General features: G+C 37.7%; 1 non-coding gene across 1 annotated transcript; it reads left to right on the top strand.

Annotated features, from left to right (window-relative positions):
- Positions 1-1018: 1018 nt before the first annotated feature.
- Positions 1019-1125, top strand: LOC138823701 (U6 spliceosomal RNA). The gene has a single exon (XR_011370881.1). It is a non-coding gene; the product is annotated as a U6 spliceosomal RNA (small nuclear RNA).
- The last annotated feature ends 13770 nt before the right edge of the window (positions 1126-14895 follow it).

The following is a 14895-nucleotide window of genomic DNA, read 5'->3' as shown; positions in this document are numbered from 1 at the left end:
CCTGATGATGAATAACAAAAAGTTTTATTATATTACAATGGAAACAGTACCACAAATAAAGAAACATAATAACAAATATTAATTATTAATAAAATAAAATACCAAAGAATTACTAGTGTTTTCACTATTTGAAGTGTACTTACATATTTGATTTTACTATTCTCACATTCCTGTACATTTAACACTGAATAAGATTATGATGTTCAACAAGAGTTTTATAGGCTATGTGTAGTCTTTAAAGTTACCCACTAAGATTGCTTTTTATGACTCATATCATCATTTCTATATGGCTTATATCATCATTTGTTCCTCACTAACATATAAAGTAAGGAAACCCTAAAGTTTTAAGAGAAACTGTGCAGTTAACAAAGTCTTAACTCTTCACTCTGCTTCTTTACACTAAGACTTTGCAACATCTCATTAGTAATGTTTCTATAAACTCTGAAGTGTACATTTTAGTAGCATATGTTTGCTACCATAAATCTTAAATATTTATAGAAAAGTTGTATGACCTGACAAACAGTCCTAATTTTGGCCTATATAAGCAAATTCCCAAAATTAAATATATTTAAAACTTTTAACAAACCTTAACACTTGCCACAGTGTTCATTATGACAGGTGCCTTGTACAGAATAATTGAATTCGTCCTCCTACACATCTCTTTTTTTATTTTTATTTTTTGCGAACATACTGTACAGAGGGGTTACAATTACACGGGCAAGATAATGAGTACATTTCTTATCAAGCATTGCAGCCTCCTCCTTTGTTTACCCTTCACATCCCTTCCCAGCCTTCCCCTGTCCCCCCATCCAATACCCCCCCCCATCCTACACATCTCTTGAACAACAATATCTGGGATTATTTTGTTTTTGAAATGTTAATCTTGTCTATTCTTAAATGTGTGCTTATATAAGAAGTACATGGTTCTAAAATTTCACGAGAAATCTTCAAATCTTACTTTTCTTTGAATTGTCTAGTTTAAGAAAATCAATTACACTTTATATATAAAAAATTCTCTGTGCTCAATTCAGCAGCACATTCACTAAAATTGGAACAATACAGAGAAGATTAACATGGCCCCTGTGCAAGGTTGACACGCAAATTCTTGAATCATTCCATATTTTTACAAGTAAAGATGCTGGAGGGGATGTGGCCACAAGGGAACCTTACTTGATTCTTGGTGGGAGTGTTAACTTGTTCAACCACTTTGGAAAGCAGTATGGAGGCTGGTCAAAAGACTCCATATAAAGCTCCTTTATGACCCAGCAATCACAATTCTAGGGATTTACCCAAATGATCACAAAGAAGACCATACTAAAACTACCAGCACAACGATGCTAACTGCAGCATTATTTACAATAGCTAAGATATGGAGCTCACCTCTATGGCACACAGAAGATGAATGCACCATGAAAATGTGGTGTATATACACAATTAAATTTTATGCCACCTTCAGAAAGAATGACATCACCCAATTTGTTAAGGATTGGAAAGACTTGGGAAAAAAATTTAATAAGTGAATTAAGCCAAGTCAAAAGAAACATAGGTCCCATGGTTTCCCTTATTTTCAACAGCTAATATATGTCTGGGATAAGCAGAATAGATCATAAGCTATGTGCATATCAGATAAAATGATATTACAGGAAATGAACCAGACGTGTTTTTTGTTGTTTCTTGCTATTGTTTTTAAGATACTTATAATTCGTGATGTGATTTTTTTTATTCCTTTATATGTTCCTCCCCTACGCTCTAACCTCTGTTTTCACTGTATTTGAAGTTGGTGCGCCTACATCCTGTGTTTACATTTCTCAAATTTGGGGAGGGGAAAGGGAAATACAAAATTCTTAAATAGGGATAAATGTTGATATGCACAAAACACTATGGTGAAAAATGAACTTTACAATTTAGGCAGGGGAAGGGGGAGGGGAGTGTATTTGTGGAGGTGGGAGGGAAGGGATGGTGGAAGAAAAACAAAAGGAAGAGGTAACAATGCTTGTTAGGAAATGTACTCATTATTTACTCATATAAATATGACACCTCTGTACAGTTATTTTTACAGGTGGACCTATTGCAACATTGAGAAAAACAAGTCCTTATGTTGAAAACGAATTTTACAACTTTGGTGGGGGGGAGTGGGGAGGCTTGGGTGGGAGGCTGGAGAAGGAAGGGAATGGATGGGAAAGGGAAACAAAGGAGGAGGCTACAATTCTTGATAAGAAATGTTATCGTGCCCATTTAATTGTAACCCCTCTGTACAGTATTTTCACAGTAAAAAATAAACAACGTATAAAAATATTCTGATATAGAAGAGTTTATTTCCTTTATTTTACTCAGATAATATCATTAACAAAGAAATTAATGCAGAACATTGATATGCTGATATGAAGGTATTTTGAATAAATGTGTGTGTGCATACACACATTCATGCACACATGCAAACATGCACATTCTTGTTTATTGGCATGCTCAGAGTTTGAAATCAGGGCTTCAAAGTCTTGCTAGGCCTTTCCTCTCTAGATTGATGAGCTAATATATGAGCTACATCTCAATTCCTGGCTCTTTGCTAGTTCATTATAATTTCTGAAAAATAATCTCATGAATTTATTCCACCCTGAGAGTCTTCCAACAGTTATCCATAGATCTCAGGCTTCTGATTAGATATTCTGAGTAGATAGGATTAGAGGTGTGAGCAGCCAGGAAAAGGCTTTCAGAATAATTTTAAAAGTAGAAGAAATTTTACTTGATGGGGGCCTGTTTTATCATCTCCTACTGTTAAAGCATTTTGGAGTGATTATATGTGAATTTATTTTGTTTTCGGATTCTTAAAAGATAGTAAGTGTTGGGATTTAAAAGTTTCAGTATTTTTTAAAAAAGGATACTGGAGCTGTGGGCCAAAAGAAATTTGACTCTCTTTGGACTTCAATTTATAAACTCAGCTCTGTGCATGATAACCCAATGTCACCAACACAGTCTGTGTTGGTGTTGAAGACAAAATGTGACAGAAAACAATCACTATAGGCAATATTTGGTATGCTATTATTTCTTGGACAATATGAATATTGAATGAGAGTGTAAGAGAATGGAGAGATTTTACCTATATTTTTTGTAATGTTAAAAGGCTTTTGGAGACTGTAACTCATTTCCTTCCTCACTGTGTGTCTTTGGGCCATGCAATTCGTGACTTTAATTAAAATTTTTCCCAACACTAAAATGATAATAACATTAGCATTATAGCAAATATTATCTTAAGAATTGAGAGAAATAAAACTTGCAAAATACTTAACATAAACTTTTATGAACGAGCTTTGAGTTTAGCCAAAAATTTTTAATACTAACTAGAATGCAATAATATTACAGAAAACATTACAGGTAGTGAGCAACCAGAAGGAATGTGATCTATTGAACATGCTCTGCTTCCAAGGAAGCCAGGTGTACAACTACTCATGCTTTAAATCAAACTGGTTATCTTAGGACTTGGTAGTGTAAAAATATCAAGGACAGAATAATGAAGGAATGTTGTAGACTGAGGTAATGTCCATATGATAATGTGCAAAACTGATAAAAGGTAAAAGTACCTGAGCAGTATATTATGTTTTATATCATTTAAGTTGCATTGCAAAGATAGGGAATACCTAGAACAATGAATTCTTTTTGATATCCTATCATAGGTCCTTAGCAGGATGAACTCTTTCTTCATTCTTTATTTTTTTTTAATTTTATTTTATTTTATTTGAGAACATACTGTACAGAGGGGCTACAATTACATGGGCAGGATAATACATACATTTCTTACCAAGCATTGCAGCCTCCTCCTTTGTTTACCCTTCACCTCCCTTCCCCGCCTCCCCCCACCCAATTATACCCCCCTCCCCCCCCACACCGACATTGTAAAGCTGGTTTTGACATGACATTTTGTACTTCTCATTGTTGCAACAGGTCCACCTGAATCCTTAAACGACTTGTTTGTCCCCATCTCCTCCACATGTTATACTGACATCAAATATAGTGAAAGCGGGGGTTACACTGTGGGGGAGGGACATACAAAGCAACAAAGAAATAATCTTATAAATGCGTTAGAAACACATGCATGAAAGAAACGAAAACATTAAAATACATATTTAAGGGTTCATTTTCCTAACATCACATTATCTGACCTTTTCTGCTTGACTCATACCTATACTAGATATTGCAAATAAGGGAAACCATGGGACCTATGCTTCTTTGGGCCTGGCTTACTTCACTTAATATAATTTTTTCCAAACCTTTCCATTTACTAACAAATGGGGAAATGTCATTCTTTCTGATGGAGGCATAGAATTCCATTGTATATATATACCACATTTTCTTGATCCATTCATCTACTGAGGGGCATCTGGGTTGGTTCCATATCTTAGCTATGGTAAATAATGCTGCAATAAACATAGTTGTGCTGGTAGCTTTAGTGTGGTCTTGTTTGTAAACATTTGGGTAAATGCCCAAAAGTGGGATTGCTGGATCATAGGGGAGATCTATGTGAAGTCTTTTGAGGAACCTCCATACTGCTTTCCAAAGTGGTTGAACAAGTTTACATTCCCACCAACAATGAAGTAAGGTTCCTTTCTGTCCACATCCCCTCCAGCATCTATTGTTGGTAGAGTTCTTGATTTTTGCTGTTCTAACTGGAGTGAGGTGATATCTCAATGTTGTTTTGATTTCTTTCTTCATTCTTGTAGAAGCAATATCAGATGAGAGGAACTGTATTTTTTGTTTGCTTCCTTCAATTTATTCTTCAATTTGAAATCTAAACTACTTGAGACTGAAAAAAAAAAACAAGGGAAATTAGACACGCAGGCTTTGGAAAGAACAATCAACATAAAATATATAAAATACATATAGCCTTATGAAAGGTCTAACTAAATTGAGTTATATAGTCTCAAGCATAAACAGAAAATGATATAAGCAATATCATGTTATTGAAAATTGAAAAATCTAAGGAGTTGCTTAATTTTTTCCTTTCTTCTCCCTTGAATTAATTATTGATTTTTGTATAGAGAGATTAAAGTTAACATTAACAAGAAATGATTAAAATTCAAAAGAGATCTGGGAAGATGGTAGGGGAGAAACTGGAGGTTAAACAGGCTCTCTCATAGAAAGCAGTTTAAGTGTTCCAGTGAACAGTCCTAAGCAAGAGAATCACAACAAGGGTGCCATCACAGTACAGAGAGTTTGGCCAGAGAGGGAAAATCCAGGCAAGGGGACAGGTCCGTGCACTTGCCAGCAGGCTCATTTACAGTTGTGGTGGTGGCAGTGGCAACCGTAGCCACCAAACCTGAAACACAGAGAGTCCTGGACGAGGGCCCCAGATCAGCGGGCTAGGGCATTCTACACAACACCAGCAAGAACTGACAAGGAACAGACATCTTCATCCTGCAGATCGCAGACCAGAGACGACCCAGGAACCAAGACTCTTGTGTGAGTAGAAGCCTGACATCCTCACTCCTTCTAAGGGAGCAGAGGAGGAAAGGCCACCCCACCCCTCCCCACTACTGGAGAGCTCCATCTTTGATACTGATAAAGGCCTGGCTGAACAGCTAGCTCTAACTCAGGCCTTGGAAGAAAACAAGAGGCATTTAGCAGGTCACAGGAACCTGACCTCACCTGCCAGGCTCAGCACCACCCAAGGAAAAGTCATCCAGCCCAGGCAGAGATAGCTCTGCCCTCCTTAAGTGTTGATTTCTTCACTGGGTAAACAGAGCCAGAGGCTGCCCCTCCCTACAGCAGTTTTGACAATCAACTGAAATTCAGTAAACATAAACCCTGAGAATGTCTCCAGGCTAGGCTCTCTAAGTGTCTCAGAAGCTAGCCCCTCAGGGAAACTCTACTGCTTGCTGAAAGGCCTCCACTCTACCCAGAACCAAGACTCATCAAAGCATCTCCAAACTAGAGGAAACAGCCATCTCACTCTTTTGTGATACTCAAAGCAGATCTCCCTCCCATTGAACTAGACTAGGAGGAGGATCACAAAATTCTGGGTAAAGCAGAACATTTTTCTGCCTGCTCAAACAAACTGACTTAAGAAACCAATCAAGCCACAGGAAAATCAAACAGCACAAGCAGACCAGAGACTCCAACAAGAGACTGGTTACAGACATAAGGGAGATACAGGATATTCCCACCCCCCTCCAAAAAATCAAAGACCTCACTTTTTGTACCTTTTAAAATTTGTTTAAATTTTTTGTTTTCATTTTTAATTTAAAAATATTGTTTGCTGTTAACCTTTCTTTTTGTCCTCTTACACTTTTTATTCTTGGGGAATATCTCTGTGTGTGTGTGTGTGTGTGTGTGTGTGTGTGTGTGTGTGTGTGTGTGTGTGGGTGTGTGTGTGTGTGTGTGGGTGGGTGGGTGTGTGTGTGTGTTAGCTCTACTGAACTTTTGATCCTATTTTTCTTTCTCATTCTTTTCACTTTTTTTCCTCTTTCGTTTTTTTTGGGTGACTTAATTGCTGTTATGCTCATCCTCAGATATACGAATAGTCGATTATTAGACCTTATCCGCCATTATGTACACAATCCAGAAATTTATTACTCAATTCAAAACTTCTTTGACTCAAGTTTCTTAATAGCAGTACTACCTCTTTATACCTATATAATATTTTCAGCATTTTTTTACTTTTTTGCATCTCCTTTCTATCCCTCCCCTTCTCTCATCCTATCCCTGTTCTTCTGTGAAAATTACATTGTTATATTTGCATAAATTTTAAGTGTTTCACTTAATAGATTTTAATATTTGTTTTTCTATTCTTTCTTGGCTCTTTTTTCTTTTTCTTATTTCTTCTTTTTTTTCTCTCTCTACTATCATTCTATCCAAACTATTTCCCTTATTGAGATTAGGACTTAGTTAATTTAACTCTCCTTTTACCTTTCCACATCCCTCTATTCCTATTTTTAGCCACATCTCTCCCTAAACCTAATAATTTCTGGTATGCCAAATTATTCTTTACTTTTCATAGCCCATTAGTACATAGTTGTTTGATATTGAATAGATATATCTGTTGAACTAGATTCTATCTGCAGACTTTTGACTGTGCAACTACAGACTTTGGATGATGCTTGTCTTAAGATAGTGTTTTAGCACAAAAATGGTGTTACTTTCATCCCAATTTGGCAGAACAAGCAGAAAAACACAAGAAAAATGTCAAGTCCCGGTATCTCAATTCCCACTCATCATAATCAGGGGACAGAACAGATAATGAATAATCCAGGGGAGAGCTCCCCAAAAGCTATACAAACACTACTGGTATACATGGTAAATGAAAAAATTGAAAACCTGCAAAGGACTCAGTGTGAGCATGATAGGGAAAGAGAGGAGGCAAACCAAAGGTCAATACAGGAATATCATGAGCTTGAGGAACTTACTCAAAGATTGACACAGGAATTTCATGAGCAGATTGAGAAAAACAAAGAGAAAAACAGGAATGGCATGAGCAGGCTGAGTCCAGTCAAAGAGATAGACATGAATTGCGTGAGCTGACTGAGAATAGACAAAAAGAAAGTCAGGAATTGCATAAACGTGAGCTAGCTAATCAAAGAGTAATACAGGAATTGAGAGAGCGGGATGAAATAGACAAAGATCTTTAGAGGCATTTATGGAATCCATAAACAGAGAGCTGAAAGAAGTCAGGGAGACCACAAAGGGAATGCTGAATGGAACCCAACAGAAGTAATGGGAGTCCAAGGAAACCATAACCAATCAACTAAGTGATTTGAGAATAAACACTGAATACCAAATTAAGGAAGCAAAGAAGTTCATAGAAGATCTAAAACAAAGCTCCAACAAAGAATTTGAAGCGATCAAAACCGACCAATTAGAAAGAAAAAAAATAAAAAACAAAGTAGAAACTCTTGACAGTAGGTTAGACCGTGCAGAAGATCGAATCTTGGGGATTGGAGACAGCCTAGATTATTATAGACAAAGAACGTACAAACATCAAGACAAATGCAAGAAATATGACAGATCTATTCAACATTTAGAAGACACCATAAGGAGGCCTAATCTGAGGATAATGGGTGTCGTGGAACACTTACAGAGAGAAGTTAATGGTCTAGGAAATTTGTTTAACAGGAACCTGGCAGAGAACTTACCAAACATGCAAAAAGATAGGCCTATTCAGATACAAGAAGCTTTTGGAACTCCAACTAGACCAGACCAGAACAGGACATCCCACCGTCACATTATAATCCACACAGGATCAATTCAGACCAAGGAAAAGATCCTTAAAGCTGTGAAGGAGAAAAGATCAATCACCCATAAAGGGAAACCAATTAGAATCACCTCAGATTTCTCAGCAGAGACAATCAAAGCAAGAAGAGCCTGGGATAAGGTATGCCATGCCCTAAAGACAAACAACTATCAACCAAGAATACTATTCACATCTAAAGTCTCCTTCATTACTGAAGGTCAAATAAAAACCTTTCATACAAAGAAAAATTGAAACTATATCTCTGTCAAACCAGGCCTACAAAAGATTCTTAAAGATGTCCTACACATAGCAAACCAAGAAGACCACAATAAAGGCCAAGAAACTGTACCTAAACTGAGTATCCAAGAACCGTAGGAAGAACCCAATTGGCCCAGCTTCCAAGATGGTGGATAAAATGACAGGAACTCCCAAAGACCTCTCAGTCCAATCTCTCAACATTAACGGACTTAACTCTCCAATAAAGCAACATAGACTGCCTAGTTGGATTAAAAAGCAAGATTCTTCTATCTGCTGCCTTCTGGAGTCACATCTTGCCCATAAAAACAAACACATTTTGAATGTGAAATGCTGGAACAAAATATACCAAGCAAATGGCCCCCATAAACAGGCAGGTGTTGCAAGCCTCATGTCAGATAAAATAGACTTCAAATTAAAATCAATGAGAAGAGATAAGGAAGCTCGCTATATACTAATTAAGGGATCCCTCCTTCAGGAGGATATTACAATTCTAAATATCTATTTTCCAAACAACGGAGCACACAAATTTATCCAAGAAAAACTACTTTCCCTCAAATCTCACATAGATACAATGACATTGATTGTTGGGAACTTGACACACCACTCTCCCCACTAGATAGATGAACTCGGCAAAAATTCAACTGAGAAACAGCAGATCTAAACAACTGCATAGATCAACAAGATTTCACAAACATCTACCGAATATTTCACTCAGCAGCATCAGAATACACGTTCTTCTCAGCAGCACACGGAACATTTTCCAAAATAGACCACTTTTTAGGTCACAAAGCAAACCTGTCCAAATTCAGAAACATTGAAATTATACCTTGCATTCTCTCAGACCACAAGGGAATAAAATTAGAACTCAAAACCAAAAGCCACCAAAGAAAGTCCTGTAACTCATGGAGGCTGAACAACACACTGCTGAATTATGAGTCGGTGGTGGAAGAAATTAGAAAGGTAATCCAAATGTTCATGTTATTCAAAACAGCTCCTCTGGGACACAGTAAAGGCATTACTCAGAAGCAAGTTTATAGCTCTGAGATGCTATATCAACAAATTGGAACCAACAATTTAATGAGACATCTGAGCCTCCTTGAAAAAGAGCAGCAAGATAAACCCCAATCCAGTAGGTGGAAAGAAGTGATTAAAATTAAATCAGAAATAAATTAATTAGAATCCAAAAAAATGGAAAGAATCAACAAAACAAAGAGTGGGTTATTCAAAAAATTAAAAAAAATTGATAACCCCTTAGTAAATCTTATCAGAAAAAAGAAGAGAATACATTCAAATAAATAAACTCAGAGATGAGAATGGTAACATCACCACAGAAACAACTGAGATTCAGAACATTATAAGGGAATAATCCTCAAAACTTCATGCTAATAAATTTGATAACTTGGCAGAGACGGAACTCTTCCTACCATGTATTGACATGTTGAAACTAAACCAAGATGAGTTAAACCACCTGAACTGGCCCATTTCAAGCATTGAAATAGAAAGAGCAATAAGAGACCTCCCATCTAAGAAAAGTCCAAGACCAGATGGTTTTACAGTGGAATTCTACAAGTCCTTCAGAGCAGAGCTCACACCAATAATCCTTCAGCTCTTCAATAAAATTTGAAGAGAAAGTTCACTACCGAGCTGATTCTATGAAGCCATCATAACCCTCATCCCAAAACCAGGCAGGGACTCATCAAAGAAATAGTACTATAGACCCATTTCTTTGATGAACATTGATGCAAAACTTTTCAACAAAATTTTGGCCAATCGATTTCAACAATTTATCCAAAAAATCATACACCATGATCAAACAGGATTCATTTCAGGAATGCAAAGCTGGCTCAATATACACAAATCAATTAATATAATTCATAACATCAACTGAAGCAAGGATAAGAACCCCATGGTTTTCTCAATAGATGCAGAAAAAGCATTTGACAAGATCCAAAACCCCTTTATAATGAAGGTTCTGAAAAAATTAGGAATCTATGGAACATTCCTCAATACAATAAAGGCTGTATATGACAAACCTACGGCCAGCATTATACTTAATGGTGAAAAACTGAAGCCATTCCCTCTTAACTCAGGAATGAGACAAGGATGTTCACTCTCTCCACTTCTCTTCAATCCAGTATTAGAATGCCTAGCTACAGCCATAAGACAAGATATAAACCTAAAGGGGATCCCAATAGGGAAGGAAAAGGAAAACTCACCCTCTTTGCAGATGATATGTTATTGTACTTAAAGAATCTCAAAGACTCCACTCCCAAATTTCTCAAGTTGATTCAAAACTTTGGCAAAGTAGCAGGGTATAAAATTAACCCTCAAAAATCAATGGCTTTTCTGTTTATCAACAATGAGAAAAATGTGGCTGAAATTAGGAAAGAAACTCCATTCATAATAGGCCTCCAAAAATAAATAGGAATTAAATTAACCAAAAAGTGAAGGACCTCTATGATGAAAAATTTAAAAACCTGAAAAAGGAAATCAAAACAGAACTTAGAAAGTAGCATAAACTCCCATGATCTTGGATCGGAACAATCAACATCATGAAAATGGCAATACTTCCCAAGACTGCCTACAAATTCAATGCGAAATTTATCAATATTCCAACCTCCTTCTTCAAGAAAATGGAAGCGGCAATCGAAAATTTCATATGGAACAATAAAAGATGCTAAATAGCGAAAATGATCCCTAACAGAAAGCACAGGGCTAGAGGAATGTCAATACCAGATTTCAAACACTACTACAAAGCCATAATAATCAAAAAAGCTTGGAACTGGCACAAGTACAGACTTTTCTGAAGCCGCTGAACCTTCATTCCACTCATACTACCTGCTCTACACCACACTTCAGGACCTTTGCCCATGCTGTACCTTATGCCTGAGGCTCTTTATCCTTTATCCACATCTCGGTACTCCTGTGGAATTTTGGCCCTGGTTATATCACCTCCTGGAGGAAGTCTTTCCTTCCCTTCTCCCACTTTTTTTATATTCAGTTGCTAGAGATGGAACTTGTGCAGGCTGTTGGCAAATGCTCTATATTGGTGTGTGTGTGTGTGTGTGTGTGTGTGTGTGTGTGTGTGTGTGTGTGTGTGTGTGTGTGTGTGTGTGTGTCTGTTCTGGGGTTTGAATTCAAGGCCGGGACGGTATCCCTGAATTTTTATGCTCAACGCTAGCATTCTACTACTTGAACCACAGGTCTGGCCTCTTGGGTGCTTAATTGGAGGAAAGAGTCTCATATAGACTTTCCGGCCTGCACTGGCTTGCAATTATGATCCTCAGGTCTCAGCCTCCTGAGTAGCTGAGATTACAGGGATGAGCCACCAGTACCTGCCCTCTACCTCTTACCTATAACCTCAGTCTTCCTGAGTCCCAGAAGAGTATGTCTCACCAAGATCACTTTTTTTGTTTTGTCAGTGTTGGGGTTTGAACTCAGAGTGTGGGCATGTTCTTGAGCTGCTTTTGCTCAAGGCTACATTCTATCACTTAAGACACAGTGCCACTTTTGGCTTTTTCTTTTTATGTGGTACTGAGGATTCGAACCCAGGGCGTCATGCTTGCTAGGTAAGCACTCTACCACTAAGCCACATTCGCAGCTAAGGCTTACCTCTAACAGGAGCTATGAGGGTGGGATTTATTTGCGTACTGTTTTCAACAAAGAAATCACTGGCAATTTCATATCTTTGCCAGGATTTGGGACCAGCCTGTGACTAGGCAATGAGAAATGATGAATGAATGATAGCCACGAGGCGCCAGAGATCTAGGCTTACATCCTACAGAGGGATAGGGAATATGGAGCCAGAACCTTTCACAATTCCTACATCCTAGGAACTGTGCTCTCTCTTGAGGCAGTGGCTGACTGCTAGAAGAAGAAGAAGAAGAAAGTTAATAAAACCAAACCAGTGAGAGAGAAAAATTGAGGAGCAAGGGAAGAGGTGACCTTTCAAAAAAGATATATATCCATACCTGACATATAACTGTAACGTCTGTGTAACTTGCCTTTATAATAATAATACAAAAGAGGGCTGGGAATGTGACTCGGTGGTAGAGCGCTTGCCTTGCATGCCTGAGGCCCTGGGTTTGATTACTCACCACCACATAAGTAAAAAGAAAAAAGCAGGAAGTGGCATTGTGGCTCAAGTGGTAGAGTGCTAGCCTTGAGCTGAAGAGCTGAGGGACAGCGCCCAGGCCCAGAGTTCAGGCCCCACGACCGGACCCAAAAAATAATAATAATACAAAAGAAAAAACAGAAATATGTTGCTGGTGGCAAAACTCAAATGGAAGATCAGATTAATATGTATTTCCCCTTCAAAAATGGCTCTTCTCATGACTTGTGCTGTCCCTAGCTTATGAAAGGGGTTGCAAAGAGTTAAAGAGAGAGAAAGGTAATCTGTCAGGCACAAAACTGTACTTGCAAAGAGCAGTACTTGCTAGAACAAATGTTGACTAGACCACATGATGCCTCCATGTTTTCTGAAGTATACAGAACTAGTTGGGCTTGAATACAGGCTCCACTGTATAGTAGCTGGGGATTCAAAATTAACTAAACTCTCTGGATATCAAATTCTTCTCAGGTAGAGTGAGCATAACAATACTTATCTCACGGGATTATGAGATCTGGGTGTCATCAAACATGGAGCGGGTGTATGCAACACCCAAAAACTGCTGGAAGGTATATAAACTGGCATGATATTTACTATATTACTTAACAGTAATACAACATGCCTGTAATCCTACTCACAAAATCGGCTGAAAAAATAGGATTAAGTTTCAAAGTCTGGACAGGAAACTGGATCAGACTCACCTCCAATGACCTCTAAAAAGCTTGAGGTGGAGTTTGGTTCAGATGGTAGAGTGCTAGACTGGATCATAAGCCTCAGGAACAGTGCCAGGCCCTGAGTTCAAGCCCTAGGACCTGCACAAGCACTCTCTCTCTCTCTCTCTCTCTCTCTCTCTCTCTCTCTCTCTCTCTCTCTCTCTCTCTCTCTCTCTCTCTCTCTCTCTCTCTCTCTCTCTCTCTCTCTCAATTTTGTATGTTCCTATACCCCCATTTAACAATACTTTCCCTCTTCCAAGCTCACCAGTTGTTGTTGTTTTGTTTTAAAAGGGACTTGCTGTGTAGCTCAGGCTGTTCTTAAACTAACAATCTACCTGGGTGCTGGAATTACAGGCCTGCCTACTATAATTTGCTTCACTCAATAACGCTATTTGTAACATTTTCGCAGGAAATTCATTCATACTCATGAAGATATATGGCTTAAAGCTGTTAACAGTAATATTCTACTGTACAAAATGCAAATTGTATAGCTGCACATGGTACTGTGCTAACACATGGTAATGCCAGCCAATAATCACGAACCTGACACAGGAGAATAAGGAGGCGAGGAAAGCCTGGTCTGCACTGCAGAACCTGGTCTCCAAAGGAAATAAATTCTATAAATATTAATTTACTATGAAACATACAATCAGTTAAATTTATATAATAATACAAATAGATCATTGTTAATGGAAACAAAATCTTGGCAGAAATTTTAAATACATATGTATGTATATATATTTAAACTTGGAGAAATAAAATTTCAAATGGTATCATCTGCATCTTTCAGTCTACCTGTCACCTATCTATTTACCAACACATTGATTTCTGTTTAGTCTGCAAAACACTGTTCTCTCATATAAGTACACAAAATTGCAAACAAAAAATACAAAAAATACCTTATCATAAATACAAATGTAGTTTAATCTCTTCCATAATAATTTGGAGAAAAATATGCATTGAGTTAATGGCACTGAATACTACTCAAGAAGGGGAGTCTAGGAGAATGTAGATTTGTGTGTGTGTCTGTGTGTGTCTGTGTGCGCGTGAGCGCGTGCACCCACGCGTGCACACACATGTGTTTTCTATGAGAAAATAATGGAATTAGAATTAGACCTATAATTCTTGTTTGGTCTTTTTGCTCAAAGCTGACACTCTACCACTTGAGCACCATATCTACTTCTGGATTATGGTTTCTTAACTGGAGAAATATCTCAGATTATCTGCATAGGCTGCTTTAAACCTGACCTCTAAATTAGCTAGGTTTTAAAACAGGAACCACTGGTCGACAGCAACTACGTTAACATTTTTGCATGTTTGAATGAATTTTAAAGTAAGACATATATGTTACTTTTGAAAATGGCCGGAAATAGTAATATAATTAATGTTTAGCAGAGTTTAAAACATACAAACCTGAAAATGGCAAGTAGCTGAGAACAGAATGGAAGAAATCAAAATTTTCTATGACAGTATTCAGTCTGTGCACAGAAATTATTGCATTGATGGAGCCCAAGGCCATCAGATAGCTGAGCTCCAGCTGACTGCTATGCTCATGAGGCCAGCTAGTGCTATTCACAAGAATATGATGTTGTTGGATG

This window comes from Dipodomys merriami, unplaced genomic scaffold (assembly GCF_024711535.1).
Source record: "Dipodomys merriami isolate MVZ:Mamm:240054 unplaced genomic scaffold, mDipMer1.0.p SCAF_1217, whole genome shotgun sequence".
NCBI classification, from domain to species: Eukaryota; Metazoa; Chordata; class Mammalia; order Rodentia; family Heteromyidae; genus Dipodomys; species Dipodomys merriami.
This window is presented reverse-complemented; position numbering and strand designations above follow the sequence as displayed.